This window comes from Mixophyes fleayi, chromosome 1 (assembly GCF_038048845.1).
Source record: "Mixophyes fleayi isolate aMixFle1 chromosome 1, aMixFle1.hap1, whole genome shotgun sequence".
Lineage (NCBI taxonomy): Eukaryota > Metazoa > Chordata > Amphibia > Anura > Limnodynastidae > Mixophyes > Mixophyes fleayi.
Window position 1 is genome coordinate 63,650,027 of NC_134402.1, and position 24,185 is coordinate 63,674,211.

A 24,185-nucleotide genomic window follows, 5' to 3' on the forward strand; every position below is an offset into this window, starting at 1 on the left:
CTCTCCATCCTGCTTACAAGACATCTCCCGTACCACTACCCACATATGGAATTCCCAACCACACCCAGATCTCTTCTTCATTTGATCTGGTACTTAATTGGAATTGACAAATATGGTGCAAAATTTGAACAAAGTATATAGTCCCATTAGGGTTACTTGTGAGAGTAGTAGGAGTGAAATTTACTTTTTAGATTTAAAAATTTTACACCAAGGATGAAGGATTGGTATTTAAACTCTTCAGGAAAACAACAGATCACAATACTTTGTGGCATTACTCAAGCTTTCTTCGTAACATTTGAGGGTCAGTCTTCCAATGTCCCAGTTTTTGTGAGTTTTGCAAAATAACTCAAACAGTGACCTGGCCAAATCACAAGTTGATGAAATGTACCCTAGATTTGTGTTGTGAGGTTATCGATATGAGTCGGTGGACAGATGTCTGGATAAGTCATACAAGATATATAAGAATAGTAAGAGAAGCATTTCAACAAGGGTTTGGCCTCTCCAATTATGTATGATGTCGAGCTATTGAGGGTGCTATATGTAAGAACTGGCATTTGATTACAACAGATCCCGCTCTGGGCAAAAACATCTCTGAGACCTCTTATATGCTACCAGAGAGGACTGAATTTAATAATTATGTTTTTGAATTTGGGTTGATATGCTGGCACAAAATCAGGTTTCTGGCTATGCCAGTCTGTACCAGGATGTTATAGATGCCTTTGGTGTACAACTTGTTGATCTATGAATACGAGAAGCACATTTAATCATCCCTTCACTGGACATGAATTGAATATCAGACATAGAATGACATGTACATCTAAATTTGTTATACACATCCTGTGATGCCCTTATATCCAATTATATGTTGGCAAGACAATCAAGATTTTTCGAGACCGGATGGCCAACCACCGGTCATCTATAAGACTTGCTATACAGAAAGGAATGAGCGATAAGCCTGTCGCAAGATACTTTATGGAAACAAAACATTCCTTGGCCTCCTTAAAGTGCATTTTTATATACCACCTCCTAAAAGAGGTGGTGACAGCGCTAGAATGCTTTTCCAGAAAGAAGCATCCTGGATACATAATTGAAAACAGTCTATCTGAAAGGACTAAATGAACTGCTAAATTTTTTAATGTTTTTCTTTGAATGGAACTGATTATTTTTTTACCACGGGTTGTGCACTCTTTTTTGCCATAATCTCACGGATATTTCTTGGATGTCCTCTTGCCAACTCAAACTCAATCTTTCAAAAACAGCATTACTAATATTCCCATCCTACAATAGAAGCTTACTGCCTGACATTTCTATTTCTGTTGATAACATGACCATAAATCCCACCCTGCAAGTTTGCTGTCTAGATGTAATCCTTGACTCTCCTTTGTTCCCCACACCAACTCTATCTTTACTTCATGCTGCATAGATCTAAAAAACATTTCCAGAATACGTACATATCTCACACAAGATACTGCAAAAACTTTAATTCATGTATTCATCATCTCCTGCATTGACTATTGTAATTCCCTTCTTATTGGTCTTCCCAAAGTCAGACTTGAACCCCTACAATCTATTATGCATGTGTTACAACTCTGTCTGTTGTTTGTACTTTGCTGCAGTGCCTCATACCACCAGAGGTGCTGCTGTTCTGTTCCTTAACTCTTCTACTTGCCTGAAGGAGTTAATCTCCTTGCATTATGCCTGATTAGAACTGCACCTGGTGCACTGCTTTAAGTACCTGCCTCTAGCTGTGCTCTGTGCAGTTCATCCGTTTGTTCCTGGCTGCTGCTAACCTGCTCCTGTGCTGTTTGGTATATACCTGCTGGACTGAACTTCTGTGTATGACCCCTGCCTGTACCTTGGACCTTGCCTGAGACCCCGAATCATTTGCCTGTACCTTGGACCACGCTCTTTTGCCTGTTGCCCTGACCTTTTGGACAGACTTCTGTACCTCTCTAATTTGCTTGATCTCTGCCTGGCTATTTGGATTTGTTTGTCTGATCACTGCTTGATCCCTGGACTCTGTCTGCTTTCCTGGACAGCCTTGTGCTTTGTGGACTGGGGTAAAACTTATAATACCTGTTCCTGCCATTTTTACTATACATTCTCCTTAGGAACCTGTTCTTATCAGTGGATCTGAATTATCTTTGTCTGTGTATTTACCTGAATAAAGACACTTTGCTTTACACTTCTGTTGCTCTTCGTGAATGCATTGGGATTAATAACAGCATGCAGCGACTAGATTGATTTTCCTTGCAAACCGTTCTTCCTCTGCTGAGCCACTCTGTCAGTCTCTACATTGGTTGCCTGTATTTCAAAGAATCCAATATAAAATTCTTCTACTAACATATAAGACCATCAACAAAATTGCACCGACCTACATTTTCTCACTTGTCTCAAAATATTTCCCTACTCGACACCTCCGTTCTACACAAGATCTACGTCTCTCTTCCACTCTCATCACATCCTCCCATTCTCGGTTACAGGACTTTTTGCGGGCTGCACCCACTTTGTGGAATTCCCTCCCTTGCACAGTAAGACTTTCCTCTTGTCTCCAAACCTTCAAGCGTTCTCTGAAAACCCACCTCTTCAGACAAGCTTATGATATTCCTCAACCACCATCTTAATCTCCCCTATTACCACCCTCTACACAGCTAACACAAGACAACAACCCTCTGACCAACATTGGTACACACACAGCCCACTCAGTATTTTTACCTTTGCATTCTAGCTGGTCCAGTGTGCAATATGATGTAGCACATGCCCTTGTGTTTCAAACTCCCATTGTCCCATAGATTGTAAGCTTGCGAGCAGGGTTCTTCTGCCTCTCTGTCTGTATGTATTACCCAGTATTGTTTTATCAATGTTTGTTCCCAATTGTAAAATGCTACGGAATTTGCTGGCGCTATATAAATAAATGATGATATATATATGTGTGTGTGTATATATAAAACATATAAGCAAAAGGCGCTTAGTGTTTGAGTTTATACCACCGAAATTGTGATAATTCAAAACCCAAAATGGACACGTGTATACCATACACAATGTAAATACAATAAAACATACAATTTTATACAGCAGGCAGCTCCTTTGATTTAGCACTCATTTGCAAGTGCCCAAGTATTTCTAAAAAACAAAAATAGAAGCTCCACACATAGTGTATTAAGCAAATAAAAAATAGATAAAATTCTCAGTGAAACGGCGTGTGAATTAGCCTCCTACCAGAGAATAAATAATAAACAGCTTATCTGTAATCAAATTCCAAACGTCTGTGTAGTGGAAATCCTCTGGTGTACAATCTTTATGGCTTCTGATATTGAAAGAGATAATATATGACATATATAGGCTTATCTGTAGATTTCCCGGATGGTAAATGAGGATCCCTCCTATCCACCTGGCCAGGGTAAGTATGATGATCCACAGGAAAAGAACAGAGAACGCCTTATCCCCCTCGACGTGTTTCGTCAATCGACTTTTTCAAGAGGCTTCAGGATATGCAGTGTGCTTAGTGAGTCCAAGTATCCGGTTTAAATAGTCCCACCTAATTTTTGTCGATACATGGTTTGAGAGCTCCTTCCTCTCAGCAAACAGACAGGATGTGTCTGTTAGTGCACTAACAGACACACCCTGTCTGTTAGTGCACCCTGTCTTTATTTGCTTAATACACTATGTGTGGCACTTCTATTATATATATATATATATATATATATATATATATATATATATAAATAATGAGATGCTCACTGACCCCCGTGTTTTGGTTTTGGTTTTGCCAAACCGTCATTGCGTGTTTTGTTTTTGGTTTTGGTTTTGTTTGGTTTTGTTTTGCTATTTTGATTAAAAATCATTGTTTTTGGGCCTAAAATAACCAAATTTAGTGCTCCACCTGTTTCTTGGATAAGTAATGTAATTGTAAAGCTAATAGATTATCCAAAAAACAGTTTAATTCCTGGTAGGCCTTCATTAATTCCACACACAAACCAGATTGTCTTCCTCTCCATCTATGAATATTGACAATGCAGCCATCGTCTTTGGATGTATATTACACCCTACACTTATACTTAAATATGTAAAGAAATGGACAAAGGCAGTTTGGTTTCTGTCTCTCTAGGCCCCCCTCCAGTTGTAGAAAATACAAAAAAATTCAGCCGTTATAGACTGTACAATATTAATTGAAATGGAGAAAGCCAGTTTGGTTTCTGTCTCTCTAGGCCCCCCTCCACTTGTATAAAATACCAAAAAAATCAAACCAGCCCAGATGTCAAACTCTTGTGGTCTGCCCCCTGCGTCATCTCTGCTTGTGTTTGGAAAGTGCAAATTGGTGCCAGAACTGCTGCCACTGGTGCCACCCTGATGCCACTGGCGTAGGACTTACACAAAATTATCCGCATTCTCATCAGCGCCCTCGTCGGCTACCCAAATCTCCCCCTCATCCTCTTCTAATTCCAAAGTGTCATCCTCACTTGGTGTATCACCAGCTACACTCGGGCTGTTCAGGCACACATCAGCAGAACTGCTGAAAGGGTCCCTCTTTATTGGTACACTAACAGAATGCTCAGGATTAGACATCCCACTGTTGGATGGACTCTCCACAGGGATTGGTGTCATTTCTGATTCAGAGCAAACATTATCCTCTAATGCCTTACTGTTATCCTGCAGGTCGGCTTTGACGCATAACAGTAGTTGTGCACCACTTGTAGGCTCGGTAACATTTTTTGATCTTCCACTAACACTAATAGACAAAGGTGAAGGCCTCATTCTCTCTTTGCCACTGCGTGTGCAGAATGGCATGTTGGCAATTTTTTTTTTATCGGCACTTAACTTTTCCTCAGTTACACTTCTTTTTCGCTTCAACACAGTAAATTTTTTTGGGTGTGTGTTTTTTTGACTGATATCAAAAGAAAGATTGTAGTTTGACATCGCCTTTCCCAGATGACGTACTGGGAACACTACCATCAGGACTCGTGACAGAACCTGGTTGCTGATTCTGCTCATATGTGGACTGCTTTGAATCCATTATGAGCCCAAAGCACTTGTAGTGCTACATATTGTTTTAGATACTGCTGACAAATATGACTTTTGACAGCCAGAAATATTAATGCAAAAGAATGGGGGACACCCCAAAAGCACTTGGGAGTGCTATATATAATTTTTTAAGACTGCTGACAAACAGGACTTTTGACAGCCAGAAATATTAATGCAAAAGAATGGGGGACACCCCAAAAGCACTTGGGAGTGATAAATATAATTTTTTTAGACTGCTGACAAACAGGACTTTTGACAGCCAGAAATATTAATGCAAAAGAATGGGGGACACCCCAAAAGCACTTGGAGTGCAAAAAATTATCCAGATAGTGCTGTTAGATAAGACTTTCAGCACCAGAAAAATTGTTGTTTTACACTGGGTGATATGGGACATCCCAAAGCACTTGTAGTGCCAAATATTGAAAAAAACGACTCTTCTATCCTCCTCTCTTCTCTTCTCTATCAATTGTTATCAGAATTGGAATCAGAATTGGAATCAGAATTGTTATCAGAATTGGATGAAGAATAAGGTATATTCTCTGTCCCTGCCCTAATCAGCCTGTGACTACACCCTGCTCTGTCCCTCTGTCAAATGGCGATGGATTGCTGTGGAGGCAGGTATTGAAAATTTTCAATTATCGTGAGAACCGAGCCCCGAGATCCGACGACGTCACGATAACGTTTGGCCTCGATTTGGAATCCGAGCGGGCGGGAGAGTACCGAGTCTGCTCGGCTCGGTACTCAGATTGACAAAGTTCGGGCGGGTTCGGTTCTCGGGGAACCGAGCCCGCCCATCTCTAATATATTATATAAATAAAAATATATGTGTGTGTATGTGTGACAACCAGTTCTATTGGCTAAGATATTGCTCCTTGCGTATGCAAGTTATGGATTATAGGGAATAAATGATCAGAATTGTATTGTGTGTGTAATGTAAATAGACCAGTTTGAACCAGCTGTTGGCGGGAAGATCAGTATGCATCTTTTGGAGAGCTGACCCGAACCCTTGGAGGGCATCGTTTGAACTGGCCAATGACCTGCATTACACTGGACCGTTCTAAAGCCTGAACCTACGGAAACATGCCAAATAATCTGTATTGTTTTCACTGTATCACTGACTGTATATAAGCAAGAGCTCGGGCCCAGCCGACACTCTTCTCAACCACAGACTTCAGGACTGTATGCTGGATCTAGGGTGCCTGCGTATGTAATTGGCTGTACTTATATTATTGAATTGTTACTCTGCTGCTTTTTGCTATTGAATCGCATTGTACTTTGGAACCACACAATTGGAAGTGGACAATCGTCATTGGATAGCGACTAGATGTACATAACAATTGTCATAACTTGTAAGTAACAGCAAGAAATGCAAACTGAAAGGTCAACTCAAAGTAAAGAATAATGTGTAGATATTAGCCAATGAGAAAAGTTATTTAAAACTAATATTCTATGCTAGAATCTTAATGCACATCAGCATGCATTAGACAAATATAAAGAGCCCCCTCTCCCTCTCTATTCACAGAACTTGTTTTCACTAGCAGACAATTATAGTTGCCAGTTCATTTGTTTGGTGTTACTTAGTATTCTCTATGTCTGGTGCATGTAGATATGCTTACAGGATTTGACTATTATACCTGTATGCTTTGTAGTGGATGGTTTAGGTTATGTTTTAATAATATTTGCCCACTCTCCCGGGTTGTCCGGGAGACTCCCTTATTCTGCATAGATCTCCTGCACTTCCGGGAGAGCAGTTGGTTGTCCTGCATCCTGTCACTTCCTAGTGAAGTGGGCAGCATAGGGTCCTCCATGACGTGAGTCACGGCAAACCGCGTAATGTAGGTTTTTGCCACCTGGGTCATATTGATGCGTCGGGGGTGATACCAAAATGACACAATTCCCTGCCCCCCCCCCCACTCCAGGATATGTACAGATTTTAGTTAATTAAATTTTTAAGTTAAAAAGTAATTGGATATAACCATGCTGTATATTTTGCTCAGGGGATTAGATTGTATGCTCCTGTCACGGGCACTAGGAGTCTTTACCCAGGGATCACCAGGTGATGGGCTTACCAGAGCAGTATAGATGGTAATATGGTACTCTGGTAGCGGGGTGATCACGGAACAGGAGACAGCCGATGATAGAGATGCTCGTGAAAGTCTATGACTAGCAGCACTGGTAATATATATGTAGTAGTACACGAGGAACTGAATGGACAAAGGAAACGTGAGGGTAGTCAGTGGTCTGCGGTAGCAAGTTGTACCACTGCTATAGTGAAGAGGAATGTCCAACAGCAACGAGGAGGTGATGGGAGTCAGCGGTCTGCGTTTAGCAAGTTGTACCGCTGTCTAGGTGAAGGGATGGAATCCAGGTGGAGGTATCCGGGGAGTCAGTGGTCTGCGTTAGCAAGTTGTACCACTGCTATGTGAAAGGATACTGGAACAGGTGACTCAGGAAACAGGGATCAGTGGTCTGCCTCTAGCAAGTTGTACCACTGAATATATATGTGAGGAGGAGCACGGGGAGAGACTGCAATACAGAGGATACACGGGCACCCTGAACTTGATCCACGATGACATGCACAATATAGTAATGACTGAACAGCACTGCACAATAATACAAAGTCACAGGAACTATCCGGGCAAAAGATAACACAGTCAATGATGGCAATAGTCTCAGCGGATAGTAAGCTCCAGAGAAGAACAACTCAGTCCAGCAAGATATGCAATACACCAGCACAGTCAATGAGAAGTATGCATACCGTGGTTCAGGAGCAGGCTGTCAGACAGGAGTGCAGAGATACCTGAACGGCTGGAGGCCGGCAGGATGCGAAGTCCCAGGAGGGTGAAGCGGAAATCAAGTAGGTGCAGCGCACAGGTAGGTAGATCAGCAGGGATAGCAACAAATACTCAGGAAGCAGTAGTATGTAGAACTGGACTCCTGGAGAACCCTGAAGAGTAGAGATGGTCTAGACGAGATGAAAGCAGCGAGGCATAGATCCGATGCAGACTGGCGAGTTGACACCGGCAGGAACACTGAGAAGCACGGAGAGCGGATCAGCTGCTGCAGACACGAGTAGAACTGAGGAGTAGCAGCCAGCAGGACTCTACAGGTACACGGAGGTAGCGGATAGCAATCAGCAGGTGCAGTAACGATGAAACACGGGAGAGTAGAGCTGAGCTGGAACTGTTGAACACGGAGAGCAGCAGATAGGAATCAGCTGGTGCAGTCTCGATGAAACACAGGAGAGTTGAGGTGAGCTGAAGACTGTAGTGCACGGAGGCAGCGGATAGGAATCAGCTAATACAGTCACGATGAAACACAGGAGAGTTGAAGTGAGCTGAAGACTGTAGTGCACGGAGGCAGCGGATAGGAATCAGCTAATACAGTCACGATGAAACACAGGAGAGTTGAAGTGAGCTGAAGACTGTAGTGCACGGAGGCAGCGGATAGGAATCAGCTAATACAGTCACGATGAAACACAGGAGAGTTGAAGTGGTCTGGAAACCACAGGAGAGTTGAAGTGGTCTGGAAACCACAGGAGAGTTGAAGTGGTCTGGAAACACAGGAATCAGCAGCGCTGAATACACGAGGAAACACAGGAACACCTTCAGAGGCTCATGGGGAATGAGACTCCAAGATCAGGCAACGAGGTATGGAACTCAGGTGCTTTAAATAGGGAGTGTTGCCTGATCAGCCAATTAACTAAAGGGAACAGGTACTGAAGGTTTGAAAGGGCTGCGCATGCGCAGACCCTCAGGATGGTGGACGGCCACGGTTCCTAAATACACGGGAAGAGGCACTCACAGTCTGGTGAGTGACAGCTCCCTTGAGAAGAACCATCTCTCCTCCTGTTTCCACCACTTCTAACTCTGATCTCCAGCTACGTAGCCCTCCTCCTCGAGGACCCTCCTCTGCCCTCTGCCCCCTCTCGCTTTTCTCTTCACCCCTCTGGGGCTCTTCCTGTCATCTGCGCCCTCCCTCTTGGCCTCCGGCATATGTGGATCTTCCCTCTCCCCCTCCCCCCGACCCTCTCTCTAGCTGTGTTTTGAGGTTACCGAGTTACTGTGCTTATTGTTACCTGTACCGTGCTGTCTCACCTCATATTGTAATCGTTTGTCCCTGTATGGTGCTACGGACACCTAGTGGCGCCCTATAAATAAAAATGAATAATAATAATAAAAAGGGGTACTTATGTGGCATTATGAACCACAATGGGTCTGGTGACTCCCCAGTCATTATACCTCAACAAAACACTTAGAGATCGCACCAGGAATACCCTGTCAACTCCGGATTATAGTTATTGAACTTGAAAAAGCTCAGTGTGGTGAAACGCGCGTTGGCGTCTCACGCGCTGTCCGTCTCTCTCTATTATCATGTACTATACAAACTTATTAGGTGCTATAGATTAACAGGATGTAGGGTGAATTAGAAGGGTGGCTAAGATTCTTTCTCTATACATCAATAGTATAGATCAAGATAAGGAACAGGTTTATTAGAACCTCAGCCTGATACTAATTAAACAGACAGACGGTCGTGATACAATCTAGCAAAAGTGGAACATCTGAATAGGTTAACCATATGCAAACCGAAGGATATAATAGGATTATATGCTGAATAAGCTAACAAATACTATTCTAGGAACCACAAGCATATTAGCACTGTGTCATAGTATCCTAGGAATAAAGGGAGCATACATTCTTCGGTATCATTAGCGTGCATGTGGAAATAACATATATACTGTGGAATTATAATTGATGTAAACACAGCTCGCCTAACAATTAAGACAAGCCAGTTGGAACAGTGCGATATATTTTTCACAATAACGATATGTACCGATATAGATAGCGACCTCTGTGACAGCTTCAACTATCACATTGTATGAGCTCACTCATTACGAAATAAGGGAGGAAATAAATAGCGGGATGAATTGTTGATAATCACTTTTTTTAGTCTCTGTCTCTTAGCCTACCCTTATCACCCGATGAACAAATATCTGATATGTTCAAAGATACATTATATATCCTACCACACCCTGACCTAGATATATATTGAGAGGACGGCGCGTCCTAGCAGATTCTGCTAGTCTTTGTTACGAGCCGCGGCGGTGCCCAGCCGCCGCGACTCACTCACCCGCGTCCCGGCCGTTGCCATGGCGACCGGGACGTCATTTCCGGCCATAACCCGGCCGTTGCCGGGGCAACCAGCAGACGCTTCAGAGCTGCGTCCCGGCAATAGGAGGAAGCCGGGCGCAGCGTTCTACAGCCTGTGAGCTAATTAATATGGGCAGATTATAGGAGGCAATTACAGGCATTAGCCTGCAACTGTGCAGGCCAGAGGCAAGCCCTGATTGGCTCTATTAGTGACTGCTCTATTAACCTGCAGGAGTGTGTTTTACCTGTGATTGGTTCAGCTGGGTATTTAAGGCAATGAGGTCTGCTGCCTCATTGCCGGTTATAGCTTCTGTGCTCCAGTCTGCTGACCTGCTTGTTCCAGTTCCTGTATCCTGTATCTACGTTTGACTTCCCGTGTATGACCCTTGGCTTCGTATTGGACTTCGCTTGTATTTCCTGTGACCCTGATCCTTGGCTTGTTTACCCGTTCTGCTACTTTGCCTGTGACCTCTGACCTCAGCTTGTTCATCATTACTGTTACCTGCTGCCGGCCTTTGACCTCTGCGTGGACCTGACTCTTCTTGCCTGGGTTCTCCCCAGCCGGTACACACTTCACGACCCTCTGTCAGTCTGCAGCCCAGTCTGTCCCCACCATCAGGGGCTCCAGTGAACACCTGACTGGCAGAGTAGACTCCGGGTTGTGTTGTGCCGGCTGGAGGGGTTCCTAACAGTCTTAACAGTCTTAATATACTACAGTACGGTTCATAGTTTCATATCCATCTTTTAATATTTCACTGCTCTACCTAAGTATTACTATTATATGTTTAATGTATACTAATAAACTTCTAATATGTTTTATATTGACTATACCCTATGAGTGCCCCAATTAAGACACAATGGTCCTATGTTAAACTCGAATCCCCAGTCATTGTCTCCTGTCCATGTACTAGGATACCTCATCCCTATCCTTAATCCTACTGGAACCATACTCAAGAAGGGCACTGGGAGTAGGGATAGCAATTATTATAACAAGAGCGCAAAATGGTGAAAAATGTAAGTAAGACAGACAAGAGGAGGAATGATTCTGAAGATGCCCTATCACAGTAAAATCTTATATATTAAAATCATTAGTCTGCTTGTCTGTCCAGTTATGCATTCGGACACCCCTGCACCGATTGGGATGAAACCAACACAAGATGGTCCAGTTGGATCCTGGCCAGGTTTTAGGGGGGTTAGGGTCCAAGTAGAACCTCCCGTTGGTGTACCCTGGGCAGAACTTTGACCTGGCGAGCCTGTTCTGGGCCTTCTACAGACCTTCTAAGCTGCTAATTATTTTTAACAGGTTGACAGTTACATCCAACTCATTGATAACTTAATAGGTAGAAGATTTAAACCCAGCCAACGCCAGGTACTTCAGCTAGTAATGAATAAAACAGGATCTTTATTCTTAAGATTATTTACAGAATTATCTTTCTTTCAATGCCACAGCTTTTGTTTCACAGGACTTATTGTGGTGGACACAACGTGCAATGAAAATTAGAGTGCACCACATTTGTGCACGGCAAATTTACAATCAGACACACACCTAACTTAAAATTACCTGCACTGAAAAAAGATGTAGTTAGTGGCACACTATCCAATTAAGCACCGGTGGGATTATGATGGATCAATTGCAAATCGCATTACAACTTACTTCTTGTTGATATAGGTGCAAAATTGAGTTTATTATGCAGGGCTCCTTCTTATAATGAGATGTGGTGTAATAGACGTGGTGCTAGATGCATTTTTTCCCCAAATTTGGACATTTTTTAATCATAACAACTGTTGAATATTTAATGATTGTCACGCTAAAAGAAATGTAGGCATTCAATAAAACAATCCTAATACCTAATATGTATATTGGAATATTATGTCATTACTTTTTTTAAAAAAAGATAATTCAGAGAATAGATAGAAGTATATTATTTGTTTTACAATTCTTGGTTCAGCGGGTATAGTTTATGCATTTATCTAATATTTTGAAATGCTTTTAGGACACAAAAGGAAAGCGGGCAGTACACCATCAGGCCAATTTCTTATTAGCATACTTGGCGACTGGGCGCCTAGCAGACGAGAGAAACAAATGGAGAGAAACATGGGCACCTTAGTTTTGGTACATTTACAGGAAGGAAAACCACTTTTTCCTTCTAATAATATTGTCAAGCTACAACCCAAACAGGACACCCACAGAAAAAGGTGGCTCAAGAGTCTTCTTAGACTCCATATCAGTCTCCCAGGACGTAAGCCAGAGAGTCCAACAAGCCAAAATCACAGAACCAAATATTCATGCCCCAATCAATGCATTGTCCAGGACCACCTCTCCCAGATATTTCGAATCTGCTCCACCAACAGAAGCAATTCAGATCATGGATTGCCAGCTAAGAAGCCCTCAGTAAGCTGCTCGGACCAGACCAGCATTTTTACAACCTTAGTACCCAAGCAGAGGCCAAAGTGGACCTTAAGGAGGCTCCTACTGTCCCAAAAAAAGGACTTAATGTCACCCTCGACCTTATGGTTTGCAACATCTTTATGCATGGCTGTATTAGGATGGTAGTTGTCTTGGACAACCGCGCTACAGGTGCGCCCACCTTAGGAGGTGTTTCGTATTTACCAATATCCTCAGAGGGAAGAAGTAAACACAACTGTAAGCTACAGGGAATCCTGGGACTTCCGGTCCGGCAAGTTACAAACCTCACCCAACAAATCATCCAGTGGGAAAAAAAAGGAAAATAACCCATGCTTTTCGACCTCCGCTTACACAGAGAAGGCTTTGCCTATCTCTGGGATGTCTAACACCTGGCGCACAGCATGTATCAGCTCCTTCACCCCCTGACAGTAAGTGGTGACTTCCTGCCCAAAGCAGGAGTCATACATATCTAGCACTTTGCCCTCCCTATGGGGAGAACAGTCAGAGTCTGACTCATTCTCAGGTTGGGGTGTCACCACCATCCTGCACTTACACTTAACATCCAACATCCTCTTCAAAATGGGGGAAACCGAAACCAGGCTGGAACAGGTAAACTTCATCATATAAGCATAGTTGCCTACTCTCCTACTACCATCACCAAAAACACACTTTGTTTTTGGTGATGGTAGTATCAGTACTAAATAACATGAAAATGGATAGTATTATATGTGCATTTTGTCTTGAATTTGTTTCCAAGTCACCCAAAAAAATAATAAGATTTATTTAGCCATTTATTTTTTTAATGATAAAATGTACATATTGGGACAACCTTTTAAGAGTTAATTTCTCTTGTGGTAGCTCATTAATGATTCATATGGACAGTGCTGTAACTAGACATTTTAGTGCCCCATCCTGCACTTACACTTAACATCCAACATCCTCTTCAAAATGGAGGAAACCGAAACCAGGCTGCCGCCACAGGACCTGCAGGACCTTGGCCCAACAAGCCAGACTCCCTGAAGAGCCAAAGGGAAATGACTAGATGAGCAATCTAAGCCATAGAGTTGGCTAGTGACCTATCCCAGGCATTTAGAGCTTCAGCTGGAACAGGTAAACTTCATCATATAAGCATAGTTGCCTACTCTCCCGGAATGTCCGGGAGACTCCCGAATTTTTGGGAGTTCTCCTGGACTCCCGAGAAAGCAGGCAAACATCCCGGATGCAGCCACCTCCGTTGTTAAAGAGGTTAGTGCGGGGCTAAATGCGTGGCCAAGTCCCCTCGATGGACCCCCTCCCGGACAACTGCCTTCAAAACTAGGTGTTACAAACAAGGTAATCGGAAAGCCTCACCTGCTGGTATCTGCGCTGCTTCGTAAAGGAGGTGCAGAGTCTAACCACGCCCCAGGTTTTCACCCAGGAACCCCGCAAGGAGTTTTGGACTTAGCTGCTGGGACGTGCCGGTCGCGGCCCTCCCAGGAAGCTACCAGAGAGGTCTGGTGAACAATCGTAGTCGACAATCCGGGGTCACAACCGAGTGGGCAACAAGGTACAGAGGAATCAGACAGAAGAGTAGTCAGGGAGCCAGGGGTCAACGCCAGAAGATCCAAACAGAAACCAGGGAGAATCCAGAGAGTGGTCAGGCAAGCAGAGGTCAAAATCCAGAAAGATTAACAAATGTATATATAGCAAACAGCAGCCAAGAGACAGACTTGAGAGACTAGATACTCTGGCACCCTAGTGATGCCAGAGTCTAGTTTAAATAGTGGTGTACTCTGTATCATTGGTGGGAGTGGAGGTCGGCGGTCAGCTGGTCTGACCGCCGACAGGAAGTGCGGCTTAGCGTCTCCGTTGCCTAGCAATGCGCCCAAACTTCCTACCTTGGCCGGAAGATGAGCGGCTGGGGAGAGGGCGTCCGTCCCCAGCATCAGGTAAGAGTGCGGGAAGGCGCCTGATAGTAGGTAAGTATGCATATAAGTTACCCCAGCCATAGCCCTCGAAGATCAAACCCCAACATGACATAAGCACAGATAGAAGAGAGAAGAAAATATACAAGAACAGACAAAAGCAGCACTCAATCACAGAAAAAGTGAGCCTGCAAGGCAGCCCTAGAGCCCAATAAATCTTTTGGACTAACCACTTAGTAAAACCCGAAAAACCTATTACCTTAAAAAGGAACAGAGAAAAGGAGTGCTGGTGATCCAAGATGGCTGCTGTTCTGGTGAATGCACACGTGGAGTGACAGCCCACCGGAGAGAAAGTGCAGGGAAAGGAAAGAAGCACCTGCCCCCAGAAAATGCATCGGTAGCTGTTCAAAAGGATGCACCCTTCACAAGTCCAGGGCCTAGTAGGGGCTTACATATATGTAGTACCCCAAAGCCCTGTTGAACAGCACAGAGGAGTGCATAAACGCTTTTAAAATGCAGGGCTACAAGGGGTTAATTGTGCTCCTGAAAACTTGTGCCCAGGAGTGATTGACAGGAGGAGGATGAAGGCCCTGATTGGCTGGGGGAGTAACAGGAAGAGGTTGTGCAGGAAGGAGGGGAGAGAGAGCAGCATGGTAGAAGGAACAAGGGGGAGGATGTGCAGCCGAGCAGAGAGAAGATGAGCTGCTGCCAGAACTGTGATATTGCCAGCAAAGCGGACGGAGAACAGCTGGGGACACGCAGCGGGGCGCCAAAGACGGTATTTACTAACTACAGAACTCTTTTCAAGGTAAAACCTCAGCCTGCAGTGTACTGCACACACCCCAGTGTCAGAGGGAAGAGTGATGAGAGAATCTATCCAAAACTGACATTGTATTCTTGTACAAGGAAGGATTGTGAGAGCTTTTCCCCCCAGATCATACCTATACACAGGCTGCAGGGAACAATTAAAACGGTCGTTTCAGCTATATCCTGTTTTTGTGCTGATATCTGGACTTTATACCCTGCTGCAGAGCACATGTGCTGATAGAGATTCATTGACTGTTGAGAGAACAGCGCCATCTTGTGGCTGAAATGAGCAACAGCTCTGCTTTCTACTATAATACTTAACCCTTGATGGAAACCTCTGCAGGACATTGGAACACTACCCAAATTCCTGTGCACAGGTCAGCCCAGGACTGAGTGGAAAATATGGTAACGTTACTGGGGATAATATTGGTGCACCAAATGTTTTAGATGTTGTTAATGTTATGTGATTTACCTAAGAATTGATTTATTAATATTGAAGGTGTGACATTCAGTGTTAGTGGTACCGCTGCAATTCAAGTTAACTCAGCAGTAGATGCTAAAAGTGGGGCGCCTGACCTATAGGGAATAGCACTGTACCCCAAACACCTGAATAATAAGTAGCCCTCTAGTGGGCGCGGTAGTGACCGTAAGAGTCTTGATGGGTTATTATTGATGGTTATTGCATCATCACCAGTCAGATATTGTTAACGTGAAAGTAGTAACTGTGATTACCAGTGTGCCTTATTAGACAATGTGTATTGAAGATGTTATCGTTATTTTGCCTTATACTGACCAGGTGTATGTCATATGTTAAATGCTATTGTGCTCTATGCTGATCTGACGCATTATTTTGTCATTACTATTGAGCTGAAGGGGTCAGTGGCGCGGTGGCTTACCAAAACTATTCTTACCGCATTCTCAATAAAATCAAGTTGTTTGACCAATCTTTGTCCCTTTCATTGAAGTATTTATCTCCTGACCACCGGATATCCAAAAGAGAAAAGAACCTGACTCGTATCTGGGAGACAAGGTAAGGGAAGGATTTCCCATCAGTACTCGACCACCACATATACACAGTATCTACCACCTGACCCAGGCCCCTTTACAAAACATGAAGCCTGCCCCAATACTAAGAGATACCCATTCCTGTGGCCCACAGCGACTTGCTAAACCTATCTGCCAGCACTGTGGTGAGAAAGGTTAACACTCACAGTCTTGCCGTCCTACAGAGCACTGTGACGCAGTGACTGCCATTCCTGCAATCACTGCCTGGGAACCCCTGTAGCAACTATGGCCAGGTCCTGCAGATGAATCCAGCATTCTAAGTGGGGGCATTAGCGTAAGCACCACCTCATTACCTCCAATCTCCCGCTCAGAGCGTTACACAGTGATCCGCGCTGTGACACTAAAGTCACAGACTTTGGAGATCACCCCAGTAATAAAAAATATGCCCTGCCACGCTGGGCAATTAATCTAAACTGGAGGCCTAACAGGAGAAGGGTATAGAACAGGAGGAGTGTCAGTGAACTTCTAGGATGTCTTAAATTGCACGTTGGCCTGGTCCCAACACTGTCTTCCAATGGTTCCTGGTGTCCCGCAATGAATGCCTGAAAAATATCAAAATTTAAAAGTAATGGATAAGTGAGAAGGCTGAAGTATGCCACATAAAAAAAGTGCATAGAAAACTGGATGTATTGTTATTTTTGTGAGATAATTGAGATAAGTCTTAGGTACGGTGTACAAAAGCAATTATACTAATGGCCTGTAATGATAATATCATCTGAGAAAAGTGTGAATAGATATAGAACCACAATATCTGTGGCAATAACGGTCTCTGTATTATTATCTCATTTGCTGGAAAGGCTCTACTCCTCTTTCAAATAAAGGGTGCCTCTTTTCATTTTGAAGTAAGAGAGGTGTCGGGATTAAGGCAGCAGGGCATGTGAGGGAAAAAGATAATGAGCATGTTATGCACGTACTGTCGCTATCCAATAACGATTGTCGAATCTCGATTTGTGTTTCCAACGCACAAATATTTATTCTCAAAAAGTAGCAGAATAATTCAAGCAAAATAATAGTAAGTACAGCCGTTACTTATCGCAGGCGCTCTGGATCCAGTGAACAGTCATTCAGTCCTGAAGTCGTAGCATGCTCTACGCATAATTTCAGACAAAGACAATCAAGTTTGCTCGATATTAATTGATATGACTTTATCTAATTTGCTGACTTCGACAAGCACGTGTCAAAGCAGGTGAGTGTTGTAAGGGTATTGTTAGTTGAGGAAGGACCATATGCGGAACAGGCTTCTCCCTTACAAGCCCCCTCTGCCCACATGTTTTACTCACACATGCTTCTCCTCTGCCCAGCACCTTCACACATGCCCTACATATGCCCTGCAGCCTCCATCACACACGTTTGACTCACACACACACACACTAGCTCCCCTTCTTCTTACATTTTTCTACACAAATGATGCCAGGAACAGAAAGAAATGATGGAACTCTTGCACCAACTACCATAGAATTCCAGCAGCCTGCCTACCCTATGTACCATGTGACCGCTGCAATCACATGACCCTGTGATGTCATATTGACATGCCAAGGTACCTAAGCTGAAGGGGATTTAGCAGCTACCATTGATGGAGCAAACAATTTATTACTACAAAGGCGGCAGGATCCGCAGCTGCTCACTCAACCCAACGCTTCTCAAATCCCCCCGGAGGGTATGATCATCGGCTACTCACCGGTAAGATAAACTTTCTGTACTGTTTATAGAAATGAGGATTGTGGTATATGACCACCTATTGAGGTGAGAAATCTAATTGGAAGAATCGAAACATCCATTGAAACACTTTATTACACAATATCTCAACAAGTTATTCTCAGAGACTATTCGGGATCGGAACTCCTATATATTATTGTCATGTTGGGAACATATGTTTCTCTAATTATGTCCATGGAGGATTCCAAAGGAGTTTTTTTGTTGAATTTTTAAGTGCATGGGTGGTCCATGTTTGGATTTATATTTCTAACCGGAGTAGGGGAGCAAGTATAAAGGAGCCTTGGTCACAGGACCTATAGAATGTTTTTATGTAGAATTATGTTTTTTCTTTCTGTGTTTATTATATTTTTTATGTATGGTGATATGCATAGAAATATGTTTTTATTTTAAGAACCAATCCCTTCATTTTATTTGGGAGAGTGACCGTTAGCTAACCTATATCTATACCTATGTCCTACAGCAGTGATAGGCAAACTATGGCCGGCGGGCCAGATCCGGCCCACTTAGAGGTTCTATCCGGCCCGCCAATATTTTAAAAAATGTAATTAAAATATGCATAAAATTATTAGGGCCGACCCTGTGTGTCAGAACCTTCCTTTTTATGCCTTCCCAGCTATTTCCTCCATTACACTTCATCTTCCTTCCTAAAAGGACACTTCGTATGTCAATCACTCAAACACCTGCCCGCCCCCTAATGGCTGAAAGTCATGTGAGAAGAGATGGGCTGGGCCATATACTAAGGCGGATTTTGATTGGCTGCTGTGTTGTCAGTTAGTGGCTCACCAGAAAGATGGATCTGCAACAACCTGCTGAAATAAGTGCTGTGTCTGTGCGATCGCTGCACTTATAGAGGTAACACTGCTATATAACACCCTCCCGTCCTATTCAAAACATTTGTATTATATATTTCGTTTTTCTTTTTTATTTGGCCCGCTCCTGAACAAGTTTGCCAATCACTGTTCTACAGTGCTGTTCTTTTGAGTGTTTTTGATTTTTCTATATAGGGTTTTACAATAGGCCCTGAATTAGCTGCAGTGGGAACTAGCCATTAGTGGCATTATTATACTATTTTCTGGATGTATTCCACGTATTATTGATTGGTCTATATTCAGGACATTCCTTCCTCGTGTGAGCGCCAGATTTAGCCCTTTGGTGGGAATTAGGTTGTTACTATATATCATTCTACCAGATTCACATTTGTTTTGCAGTCATGGCCAGATTATGGGCCACGTGGGTCTGGGGTTGAAAATTATTAAAGGCCTATTATGCCGGAGGTGTAGCCGGTGATGTGTGAGTGTGGCCAATTGTGTGTGGGCGTGGTCAGCACCATGGAGGGCAAAGCTTGCAACCACCTACATTTCCCTCCCTACATATGCACACACAGTGCCATATACACACGCACACACAGTGCAATATACACACGCACACACAATGCCATATACATATGCACAGTGCCATAATGCACACAAACACCCAATGCCATCTACATGCACAAAACCCAATGTAATATACATACACACAGTGCCATATACATACACAAAACCCAATGTAATATACATACTAGAGATGGGCGGGCTCGGTTCCCCGAGAACTGAACCCACCCGAACTTTGGGTATCCGAGTACCGAGCAGAGCAGGCCCGCCCGCTTGAAATCCAACTCGAGGCCGAACGTAATGGTGACGTCGTCGGATCTCGGGGCTCGGTTCTCGCGATACTTGAAGATTATAAATACACGCCTCCACAGCAATCCATCGCCATTTGACAGAGGGAGAGAGCAGCGTGTAGTCACAGGCTGATTAGAGCAGGGACAGAGAATACAATATTCTGATTCCAATTGTGCTAACAAAAATCGCTAAAGAAAAGAAGAGTATAGAGGATTTTTTTTTCAATATTTGGCACTCAAAGTGCTTTTGGGGTGTCCCCCATAATTGTGCATAAATATTTCTGGCTGTCAAAATTACTATCTGCCAGCAGTATCTACCAAATAATTTTTAGCACTCCCCAGTGCTTTTGGGGTCCCCCCCCATAATTGTGCATAAATATTTCTTGCTGTCAAAAGTCATATTTGTCAGCAGGACCTATCAAATAATTTTTAGCACTCCCAAGTGATTTTTGGGTGTCCCCCATTCTTTTGCATTAATTTTTGTTGCTGTCAAAAGTCATATTTGTCAGCAGTATCTAATCCAATTTGTAGCACTACAAGTGCATTAGGCTCATAATGGATTCTAAGCATTCCACATTTGAGCAGAATCAGCAACCAGGTTCTGTCACCAGTCCTGATGGTAGTGTTCCCAGTACGTCTTCTGGGAAAGGCGATGTCAAACTACACAGTCTTTTGAAATCAGTCAAAAAAACACACACCAAAAAAAATTTACTGTGTTGAGCGAAAAAGAAGTGTGACTGAGGAAAAGTTAAGTGCCGATAAAAAAAAATTGCCAACATGCCATTCTACACACGCAGTGGCAAAGAGAGAATGAGGCCTTTACCTTTGTCTATTAGTGGCAGATCAAAAAATGTTACCGAGCCTACAAGTGGTGCACAAGTACTGTTACGCGTGAAAGCCGAGCTGCAAGAAAACAGTAAGGCATTAGAGGATAATGTATGCTCTGAATCAGAAATGACACCAATCCCTGGGGAGAGTCCATCCACCAGTGGTATGTCTAATTGTGAGCATTCTGATAGTGGCAGTGTACCCATAAAGAAGGTTCCTTTCATCAGTTCTGCTGATGTGTGCCTTAACAACCCGAGTGTAGTCGGTGATACACCAATTGAGGATGCCACTTTTGAATTAGAAGAGGATGAGGGGGAGATTTGTGTAGCCGACGAGGGCACTAATGATGATGTTGATGATTATAATGCAGACAGATACCAAATTGCCTTTCTCAATTTCTATTTATATTCTAGACTCTATTACGGCTGAATAGTTTACTATTTTACTCCTAGTGGAGAGGGGGTCTGATGCAGACAGATACCAAACTACCGTGGTCCATTTATTTTAACTTTCTAATTCCACAGTCTATGCAGGCTGCTTTTTTTTATTCAATTACAAGTGGAGGGCGGGGGGACATAGATAGCCACCAAACTACCGTGGTCTATTTATTTTAACTTTCTAATTCCACAGTCTATGCAGGCTGCTTTTTTCTATTCAATTAAAAGTGGAGGGCGGGGGGACATAGATAGCCACCAAACTACCGTGGTCCATTTATTTTTACTTTCTAATTCCACAGTCTATGCGGGCTGCTTTTTTTCTATTCAACTACAAGTGGAGGGTGTAATATACACCCAAAGATGATGGCTGCATTGCCAATAGGCAAAGATGAAGAGGAAGACAACCAGGTTTGTGTGGAGAATTAAGGACGGCCTACCAGGGATTAAACTGTTTTCTTCCTAATTTATTAGCTTTAGAATTACCTTACTTATCCAAGAAACAGGTGGAGCACTAAATTAGGTTATTTTATGCACAAAAACATTGATTTTTAAACAAAATTGCAAAACAAAACCAAAACCAAAACACGCAAGGGCGGTTTTGCAAAACCAAAACCCGAAGGTAATCCATATCCAAAAACAAAAACAAAACCAAAACACCTGGGTCAGTGACCATCTCTAATACATACACACAGTGCCATATACAAACACAAAACCCAATACAATATACAAACACAATTACAGCAGTGCTGGATTAAATGGGGACACAGGAGCACTGGCCATGGGCCCCACTCTCTCAGGAGGCCCCCGGCCTGCAAGTGGTGGTGGTGGAGGGGCAACATCACACACTGTCCGAGGAGCCCTAAGTCTTGCGATTTGGTAATCTCATGAGATTTAGTGCTTCCCTGCTCACACAGTACCAGCAGCACATCATAGGTATGTATGCTGGTCTGGTGGGTTTGTTATGATGTGTCTGGGGGGATGGTCTGTGATGTGTCTGAGGGGGTTGAGATGTGGCCGGGGGGTCATGATGTGTCTGGAGGAGGGGCCTGTGATGTGTCTGAGGGTGTTGTGATGTGGGTAGGGGTTTGAGATATGGCTGGGGGGTGGGTCTGTGATGTGGCTGAGGGAGATTGTGATATAACTGGTGTTTGGTGTGATATGGCATTATGTGGCTGGGGGGTGGTGTGATGTGGCTGCACAGTGGTGTGATGTGGCTGAGGGTGTCATGATAAATGTAATGTTTTATTATAATGTATGTATTATATACTGTGTGATCTGTGTTGTGTACTGTGTTCACTTATTGCTCGGTTAACAATATATCATGTACCTATACATTTTCCAAACAGGTCCCAACATTTCAGGATCCATACAAGAATCTAGTACCAGGTTGTGAAAGCTGTAATAACAGGTAGGTGAAAGCAACACCGTTTTAATACATAACATGTCATGTTTAAAGCGACACAGCCAGTATGTGTTTGTGTGTGTGGGGAGGGGAGCAGGGGTGGATAGGGAACTTAAAGTGGCCCTGGAAAAAAATCTGAAAGTGGCCTTATGTAGGCAGAGCCAATACAAATGTAGGCATGGTTAGCAAACCATTATGTCTAGCCACATCGGTGGTAGACAAGGCCAATGCAACATGCAATGGTAGGCAGAGTTACAACAATGACAGGCACTTTAGGGACTTCTATACAAGGTAGGCATTTTAGGAACCTATATACACTACAGGAAGCATTTCATTGACTGATATACAATACAGAGTGCATCCCAATTACCCACATACAATACAACGATCATCCCAGAGACCGATATACAATACAGCAGGCATCCCAGTGACCAGGGCCAGATTAAGGGTTCTGGCCACCCTAGGCTAATACGGCCGCAGCAACCCCCCCCGCCCCCCGAATATATAAGTGTATAGGAACACTCCTGAATATGAATGTTCAGGTGTATTCTCTAGCATTCAAATTTGGACAGATTGTGCCATTGTCTCTTACCTGTTCTTGCACTCCTCTCTTGCAGCTTTGTTATCCTCTCGCTGGCTTCTGGAAAGTTGGTGTCCTGTTTTGAAAATGCAAAAATGTATTATAATGCAAAATGTTAACAAACCCTGAATGATTAGGCCCTTTAGTTAAAACAAAACACTCCATAATGGCCAGCTAAAAGTACCCCATTGTACAGGCATATATAAGCAATATCTGAATATTTGTGGTCAATCAAATACAAAACTCTACCAGCCCCATCTCACTAATATTTAGTATTCTAGTGATTGCTGAGACCACAGAGAGCATCCATGTAACCGCCACACAATCATGAGATTATGCCCCCCAAAGCTGCTCTATTTTTTTAAATACCCCCTGCAGCCATTTTCCTTAATCCCTGCTGCAGCCATTTTCTTTAACCCCCCCTGCAGTCATTTTCCTTACCTCCCACCCTGCATCCATTCCCCCTGCAGCTATTTTTCTTACCTCCACTCTGTAGCTATCCCCCCGTCACATCAAAACTCCCCCAGTCACATATATCAGCCCCCCTCTACTGCCCTCCTTCACACATATAAACCTCTCTCCCTCCCTATAGATTTTCATGGCAACCCCCCCTCCCACCCTATAGATTTGTATGACAGTCCCCCCTCTCCCACCCTATATATATGCATGGCAGTCCCCCCCTCCCCATCCCTATAGATATGCATGGTAGTCCCCCCCTTTCCCTCCCTATAGATATGCATGGCAGTCCCCCCCTTTCCCTCCCTATAGATATACATGGCAGTCCCCCTCCATCCCTATAGATATACATGGCAGTCGCCCCCTTCACTTACCTGTAGTTGAGTTGTGCTGGCCAGCGTCGCTCCTCGGTCCTCAGATCAGCAGACAGGAAGTGAAGACTTCCTGCTTCTTGTCTGCTGCATAGCAACAGGCAGCCTAGCGATTGGCTGCCTGTTGCTGACCACTGACCACCAATGCTTTTGTCACCACCTCCACTCCCCCCCCCTCCCCTACCCCCCCCCCCCAAAAAAAAATAATGAAAAAAAAATGAATGGAAAAAAAAATGAATGAAAAACAAAAAATTAATGAAAAAAAATATAAAAAAAATAAATATCCCGCAGCGCCACGCCCCAGGCTGCAGCCTCGTCAGCCTAGTGGTTGATCATGCAATGCCAGTGACCACTGTACAATACAAAGGGCATCCTGG

General features: G+C 43.6%; 1 long non-coding RNA gene across 1 annotated transcript; it reads right to left on the minus strand.

Moving 5' to 3' along the window:
- Nucleotides 1–2,195: 2,195 nt before the first annotated feature.
- Nucleotides 2,196–23,855, minus strand: LOC142104527 (uncharacterized). The gene is made up of 3 exons (XR_012679585.1): nt 23,812–23,855; nt 22,994–23,057; nt 2,196–2,304 (listed from the first exon to the last, which is right to left on the minus strand). It is a non-coding gene; the product is annotated as an uncharacterized LOC142104527 (long non-coding RNA).
- Nucleotides 23,856–24,185: the final 330 nt, after the last annotated feature.